Raw genomic sequence first — 8,171 nt, 5'->3', positions numbered from 1 at the left:
TCTGTGGGAATTAGAGTCTAAACTAATTGAATAAGTGAATATAAATAACAATGAATCAAACCCAGTATCAACCCCAGGATAGACAGGAAGGGCACACCAAGAGATGATGCAAGGTATCATCAATTCCCTTTCCTTGAAAAACAGTTTTAAAAGGATAGAGTCCAGTTGATGCAAATGAACAGCAAATATATCACCCTTGCAGTTGTTTCCTCCTTCTCTAGACATTGACAATTACCTTTTCTGCAACAATGTATTATTGTTGTTTTATTATTTGAAGTACTTCTTAAACTTCCCACTTTTTCTCCTTTTCTGTAAATTGTAATAGTGTATCATCTCTGTATTACTTTAATGATCTATTGAATCAACATTTGTCCATATCAATCAATCTATTCAATGATACTTGAGTACTTTAAGTAAAATCATATCTCCATGATATCCTCTTCAAAAATCTACAATGGTCATTTTCTAGCCTATCGAATCTTGACTTCTGTGTAGGAACCTCAAATTTAAAAATTTTCCTTTGACTTATTTGGACCCATTTTCCAATGATTGTATTTTTATTCACAGCAAAAGATATAATTGTTTTTTAAAGAGTTTTTTTTTAACTAAAATTATTATTATTTTGCGGTACGCAGGCCTCTCACCGCTGTGGCCTCTCCTGTTGTGGAGCACAGGCTCTGGACGCGCAGGCTCAGCGACCATGGCTCACGGGCCCAGCTGCTCTGTGGCATGTGGGATCTTCCCAGACCGGGGCACAAACTCGTGTCCCCTGCATCGGCAGGCGGACTCTCAACCACTGCGCCATCAGATAAGCCCAATTATTTTTATTTTTTAATGTATCACAGGAGCATTAACTGAAAGCTTTATTGCTGTCCTGAATATATATGTAGACATCAGATGCTTAAGGATAATGCTTTAGGCCTTTTTGAAATTTCTATGAGAACAGGTTTAAACTAAGCATAGAAGGTTAAGATAACAGTTAATAAAATAAAATTTTGTCATAAGTATTGGTATTAATTACAATTTGGAAAATGTCCCTACTTGTCCTGACACTGTATCTGTGATCTGTTATTGCTAACACTTTAAAGAATGGATTCACTGGATTAAATGTGATAGATTTTTTTTAAACTGAGGGCCACGGCAAGCATTAATCAGATTTGATGTATCGAAGTATGGAAAGTAGTAATAGTGTTTAAAATTTTTTGATGATGGCCTGTCAATTTATTGCCACTGCAAAAAGATCACTAAAGTGATATGAGAGACAGGAAATGTTAGAATCTTACGGATGATATACTCATTAATAAAATGTGATCTATTGAACATTGCAGGGTCATGATATGAGAGAAAAATATTGGTAGATCTATCAAGGAAGACAACAAGGTTTTAGTCATGAGCAATTAAGTAGGGCCTTGTAAATTATTCGGCAGTGCAGAAGTGACAGTAAGAGATTGAGGAACACCTAGACGTTAAAATTGACTAGCTCATAGGATATCCAAGAGCAGAAGGTCAACAAGCAAGGAGACAACTAGGTTTGCCAAACATTACTAATGTGAGATACAAATTTGAAAAAAAAATCATTTGAAGTCAAGTCACAAGTTATAAAGAAGGGTGCAATTCATAATTATGTGCATGGGAAAATTTCCAGGATTTTGTATAATGTGATTAAAGGAGGTTAAAGAATAGTTCAGTATTATTCTGTTGACATAAAGCCAGAGTCCAAACCTAAATTACCTGTATTTATATTATGCTAGATATTAAAGAAGAAAAAGTATGGAATTGTTAGCTATCGTTTACTCTGGGGTAATTTTTAAATGAAATAACTTTTTTAAATTTAAAAATATGGAAAGGGTAAAGAGATCATTCACTTTTAATTCAGTATGCTTCTTTATTTTCTTGAAAAATAAAAGGATATAATTTACTTCAGCAAAAATTATTTATTTGAAAGAGGAAGACATAAAAAGTTTTAATTAAGTATAATACAAGTTTGAGAAATAGGTAAATGTATTATGAAGGCAAAGGAGAAAAATACTGAGGTAACTTACAGAAACAGCAAGAATTATAGTATAACCTTAGTCCATCTGGATGTATGAGATAGTTTTAAGTTTCATTAAGCTTTTATTGGAAGTATGACAACTGTCCCAGTCTATTTTCAGAAGCTTGTCTGTCCAGTTGCTCATGAATTTTATCAGGGCAAAAGAGCAGATAGTGTTCAAAATGACCAAAAGCTATTATTATTTTGTAGAAGATTGTAAATACCAAAAGTGACAACTTTCTGCCATGTCTATTGAACTAAACTTTATCTTCTTCCAATAGAATGCAATGCATTGTACCTCATTTACACATATTTATGTATTTATTCAAATATTTCTAATTTTTCTTATGATGCTTTCCCCCCAACCACCTTCACAATTATTTACTTTCTCATGCTCACCCCACAATCCATAATAATAATTTTGATCATGAATTTGATCAATACCAAAGTCCATAGAACTGATAATATCTTGTAATCTAAGCATGACAGAAATATTTCTGTACCATCAAAAAGAAATAGTGGCTTTGTTCTGATGGCTAAGCAAAAATTTAGAATTTATTTTTAATGTAGGTCCAAAACTGAGTTTGATTTTTGAAAAATTATTGAATATTAATAGTTCAGTTTTTTCACATTTAAAATCAAAACAATTTTTTTTGTGCTCAAATGACTTTAACTAGTGATGAACTTGAAAAAGCAAAGAAGAATTTTCTGATAAGAAGATGATAGATAACTTGGTTTTAGAGAAAAACTTCATGGCCATGTGAAATAATAGTTTCTTCATTTTCTGACATTATTATTGCTTTATGTAATTTTTTAACAATAAAAAATGCTGCTTTGATTTTGACATTTTGAAATAGTTTAACAAAGTTTACTAAGCTTTAATACTTAGTCCTTTGTCAAGATATAGTACATACAAATTTAACAAAATTTTTCAGTTTGAAAACCATGCAGAAGTAAAAAGCCATTTCTAGAATAGGAAAACATTTCACTTTGTATGATGAATATAATACTATGATTTGGGGCTCAACTTGGATTCTATGATAGGAAACATAACTACATTAGCAATACTAGTTACTGCTTAACCAGTAAAACAAAAGGAAACACTACAATATTATAACATTCTACAAGCATTATATAAAATTCTGGTACTCATTTGTGACATTTTAGTAGACATCCTAATATTCTGTTATTGTTTTAATAGCTCACAGCCTGTGTCCTATTACTGACTTCTATGAACAGTGTGAGACAACTGGTTTTTTGCAACGCAGTTGTAGATCAAAGTGGTTTATCATATAAATTGCTATCCATAGGAGTAGATAATTCTGATGAGATTTACTTCACTTACTTTTAAGAAATAAAAAAGTATCCCTAGATTTCACAGAGCATAATTAAAATACTAATTGAAATACTGTGCTATATGTGTTCTGCATGTCATCTCATTTTTCAGAGTTCTGCCAGTATTTTACACATACCTTGCAAGCATATAATAATAGCAAGCAATGACTTTGTGATCTTTTTATCCAATGTTGTAGGCCAAATGTTTGGAATTTACCCTCTTTCTATTATAAAAGTAATTAAAAGTAAGTGAATGTAGAGTTTGTTTATTATGAAAATTGATAAAGGCATTAGCAAAAATTTGACAGAGATATTAGAATCCATAATGAAGCTTTTCTATGTGGTTTTATAGGTAGAATCAACTGTACCTAAATATTAACTCTTTCTTTCTGGCAACTTTCACTGTTTTAATCTTAAAATACACACAGTAGTTTCTGATTGTGTGAATTAATTCAAATTGACATTAACCGAAGATTAGCTTAGACAGTGAAATAATCAAATTTTTATAATTTTTGTTTTTAAACTTTAGTTTTCTGTCAGAAGAAAATGAAGAAAATAAATCTAAGATATAATGTTTGTAAAGAAATTTAACCCAGTCCAAATTGGTAAACTATTTTAAAGCATATACAATTAATATATACTGCTAGCCCTTTTTAGAGTTGTAGTCAGTAATGTAACTTTAGATTCCACTTATCATAATAAGTTGCAATTTTATACTATAAATCAAAGAAGAATATTCTGTCTGTTGCACCAAGAAAATAACAGATTTATTTGGCTAGTAAAAGAATCTCCTGAATTTGCTATCAACCAAATATATGATATTTTATTATAAATGTTATGAAATTAAAGGGAACAGAAAATTATTAGTCCAATAAATAAGGGTATGGTTTATCCTTATTTAAAGTTTTTACCTCATTCAGGACATGACATTATATATTACAAAATGTGTATTTGGTTTTCAGGTTTGTGTTGAGGATTAAACAAAAAACTGCACAGAATATAAAGTACATAAGTACTTATGTGGATAAAACATGTCCTTACTCATATTTCTACATTTTCTTTTTCTTTGTTTACTTGTTTTATTTTGTTTTCCTACTATGAAAATGGTCATACATTTGTATTCTCTAAACTGATGTTAGCACACATCTTTTTCCCCCTAAAAGTTTTCCCCACAAAATAGAATATGTTTTTCATTAGACCAATTGTGGATTAGTAGTTTTCAGAAGAATTACATGAATTTTAATGTGCATATATTTTTCTTTGTAATTTATAAATGAACTTTTCACATTCATCAACTTTCCATATTCACCTAACATAAACCATATTACCAGTTTTCAGTATTTTAATCTTCTGATATAGTATTAAAATATAGAAGATACAAGCAGTAAATCTTAATGTTTTATTTTCAAAATATGTTCCACTTTTGCATTTGAATTTATTCTCAGTCTACTTAAAAGCAAATGTTAAAGCTCACGAGAGGATAGCTGTTATTTTCAGCTCCTCCTCAAACTATCCTTGCAGCCTATTGAAAACCAGGATGGAGGAAATTAACTGAATTTGATATAGTTCAGCTGAAGCTGAATTTTCCTTTATCTAATCTTAAGGGGATCAATAGCAGCAAATTCTTTTCCCTTAAACTTACGGACTTAAAACAACTTTGAAAAGCTAATAAATGACTAGGCAAAATGGGTTTTATTCAATAACCATGAAAGAAAATGTACCAAAATGACTCTCTATAGTTAATATTTGAATAAATAATATATTCAAGACATTTTTATTAAAATATTTTGTTAAACTTCTCATTTTAAGATCAGATGAAAGATATGCCTCTTGAAGGACTTTTACTTCGATGACCAATCTTATACTTCCACATTTACATAACATTGAAAATAAAATACATTAAATACATGGGGCACTAATTTTTATTAAAGAAGCAACAAGAATCAAAATATTTCTTTAAAATGTGACCAATCTAATTTAAAATAAGATAAATGGAAATTCAATCTATCTATGCAGTAAGCAGAATAATGCCCCTTGCCTCACAGATATCCATATTCTAATCTTCAGAATCTGAATATATTGTTTCATGACAAAGGGGAATTAAGGTTGCAGATAGAATTAAGCTTACTACTCAGCTGACTTTAAGATAGGCAGATTACCCAGGATTATCCAGATGGATCAAATTTAGTTGCAAGAGTATTTAAAGGTAGAAAAGAGAGGCAGGAGAGTGAGTCAAAAGAAGATGTGAGTGTTGAAGAAGGGCACGCAGAGATGTAACTGTTGTTACTCAAGATGGAGGAAGGGGACCATGCATTAAGGACTGTGGGCATCATCTCAAAGCTGGAAAGGACAAAGAAACAGATTATGCCCTAGAGACTCCAGAAAGGAATGTAACTCTTCTGACACCCTGATCTTCTTTTAGCCCAGTGAGACCCAGGCTGGACAGCTGAACTACAGAACTGTAAGTTGTTTTTCATTGTTTTTAAGCCACTCAGTTTTTGGAAGTTTGTTAAAACATCAATAGAAAACTAATGCAATACATCATACTTTTCGTATCAGAGCAAAAGGGCAAAATACACACACAGCATATGGGTTTACAAGGTATGTATGTATGTGTGTGTGTGTGTGTGTGTGTGAAGTTGACTTTAGTTGAGTCAATTTTACAATACTATTCCAAATTTCAAATATGCCTTTTGTCTTTATAATCCCATTTCTGGAAGCTTATTCTAAAGTTGTATTTACATGTATGGAAAATACGTGCACAAAAATGTTGATTTAAGACAATTTTTTAACTTAAAAATTTGAAATAATGAAATACAAATCAATAAATAATCGCTTCCTATGCCTCTGTGTTTGTGTGGGTGTTGCTTTCATAGACTGTAATAGCTATAGCTTCAAAGAAAGACATCTTGGCAGATGGAGACAACTGAGAGTTAATTACTTTCAAGAATAAATTTTTGCAAATTTGAATATTGTACCATGTGCATAAACAACTTATTAGAAATGGGTTGGTGAATTTAAAACTGAATGACATCATCTCATAAATTTCAGGGCTAATGGATGGTGATTTTTTAAAAAGGTTATAGAGGTTTGGGTGAGAGTTGGAAAATCTAGTCTTCTAATTCTGGCCCACATTTTGTTGGGGTTAAAGAGTTTTTGCTGACATCCTCACAGATTTTTCTTGAATCATGATAGATGAAATTGCAACAGTTTTCTTTGTCATAAGGTTAAGCAAAAAAACATAAAATGAGTAAACAGCAAATAGAAGACTTTGTAGAACAGCAGATAACAATCTTGTTTGAAACATAAATAAGTCACTGGTACTTGAGCCCTTCAATAGGTAAGGTTTCAGGTGTATCAAGGTAAGCAATTAGACTAAAGATTCCCTTCTATAAAGGGCTTGTGCTGAGAATGAAGTGATTCTTCTCACCTGGGACTTGCAAAGGAGCTGATCATATGTGTAGCTCACTTTGAAGTGTGCTGTAGGTATGATGAGAAAAACCATCCATTTGTAATTGCTACTTTTAAAGGCAGGTGGGAGGAATGGGAACTCTCCCAAAAATCAGTTACACTTTTAAGAGAGCTGCGTTGGACTACTCCTATAGCATTTCCTCCAGTGAAAAAAGTTGTAACAAATAACCTCAGATAATTCCTAAAGTCAGCAATCCAAAGAGTGTTTATCAGGTTGAAAACTTGAAAGAGTTCTTTCAGTCTTGGTTCCAAATCCCCTAGGAAAAGAATATGGTGATGGCCATATGGGCCTCCTAGGAAATGTTTATCATGTGTTGCATAAGAACACTATGGGTCATAGGTCTGCTGCTATACATAGAGTGGAGAGGTACCACTGGGTCAAGACAAAATACAGTGGCTGGGCACTTGGTGGGATAGAGCTCAGATGAGCAGCTGTATTTTCTCTAAAATGAAAATGAGTCTAAGATTGAGAAGCTCAAGAAACAGAAAAAATAACCACAAAATGGAATAGGGTACATGATGGTAAATCCTCTCATACAGATCATAACTGTCTTAATTTTAGTTCTTACTTGATTTTATATGAATTTTTGCATAACACTAATCAATGTACCCAACAAGATAATAGAATAAAGATATTGAATTAGATGAATTATGAAAAGTAACAGTTTAAAGAAATAACTATTTTAATTTTAAATACAGTATAAAGTGCTTATATAGTATGAAGTCCTTAGAATCAGTTAGAAATGTTTGGACAATGCATAAACATCCTATATATTTCAAATTAACAACGATTGGAATTCATTAATACAAATATATCTAGTAAGTCAAAGTGCTTTTGTAGCTCTTAAAATTTTTGCCATGGTTACAAAAGATATGATTGCATATTGCTCTGAAAAATAAATAGAATAGCACAACAAACAAAATCAATGTAAAATTATATATATATATATATTTATATGATCTTGTATGTAAGCTTGATTCTGGAAAAACTTTTTTCTGAAAACTAAAGAGGACATTTTTTTAAAGCCATAAACTTTTCACATAAAGAGAGTTAGGAGAGCTGAACTCCTTCCTCATCTATGCAGCCTCGGTGCTTTCAAAAAAGCAATTTTATGTGTGTCACAAGGTCAACTGTGGACTCTAAAGTAGTAAATCCACATATTTCCAGCATAGTTTCATGGCAGAATTACATGCTTTCATAGGAGAAAAAGCAATGAAAAGGAGAAATAGCATCTGCTCAGCTTTAGGCCTGATTAGGGAAATTAGTTCCATCAACATATGTAAATGCCGATTACTTACCTAACAGAATCTTAGAGCAGTAAGGAAGCATAAA

The 8,171-nt window shown here is 31.6% G+C and overlaps 1 pseudogene across 1 annotated transcript; it reads left to right on the top strand.

Moving 5' to 3' along the window:
• Positions 1–6,555: 6,555 nt before the first annotated feature.
• On the top strand, positions 6,556–7,373 carry LOC307184147 (protein BTG4-like; annotated as a pseudogene). Its single transcript has one exon. The product of its transcript is annotated as a protein BTG4-like (transcript).
• Positions 7,374–8,171: the final 798 nt, after the last annotated feature.

The sequence above is a fragment of the Stenella coeruleoalba genome, assembly GCF_951394435.1.
Source record: "Stenella coeruleoalba genome assembly, chromosome: 3".
NCBI classification, from domain to species: Eukaryota; Metazoa; Chordata; class Mammalia; order Artiodactyla; family Delphinidae; genus Stenella; species Stenella coeruleoalba.
The sequence above is the reverse complement of the archived record's forward strand: the minus strand, read 5'-3'. Positions and strand labels throughout refer to the sequence as shown.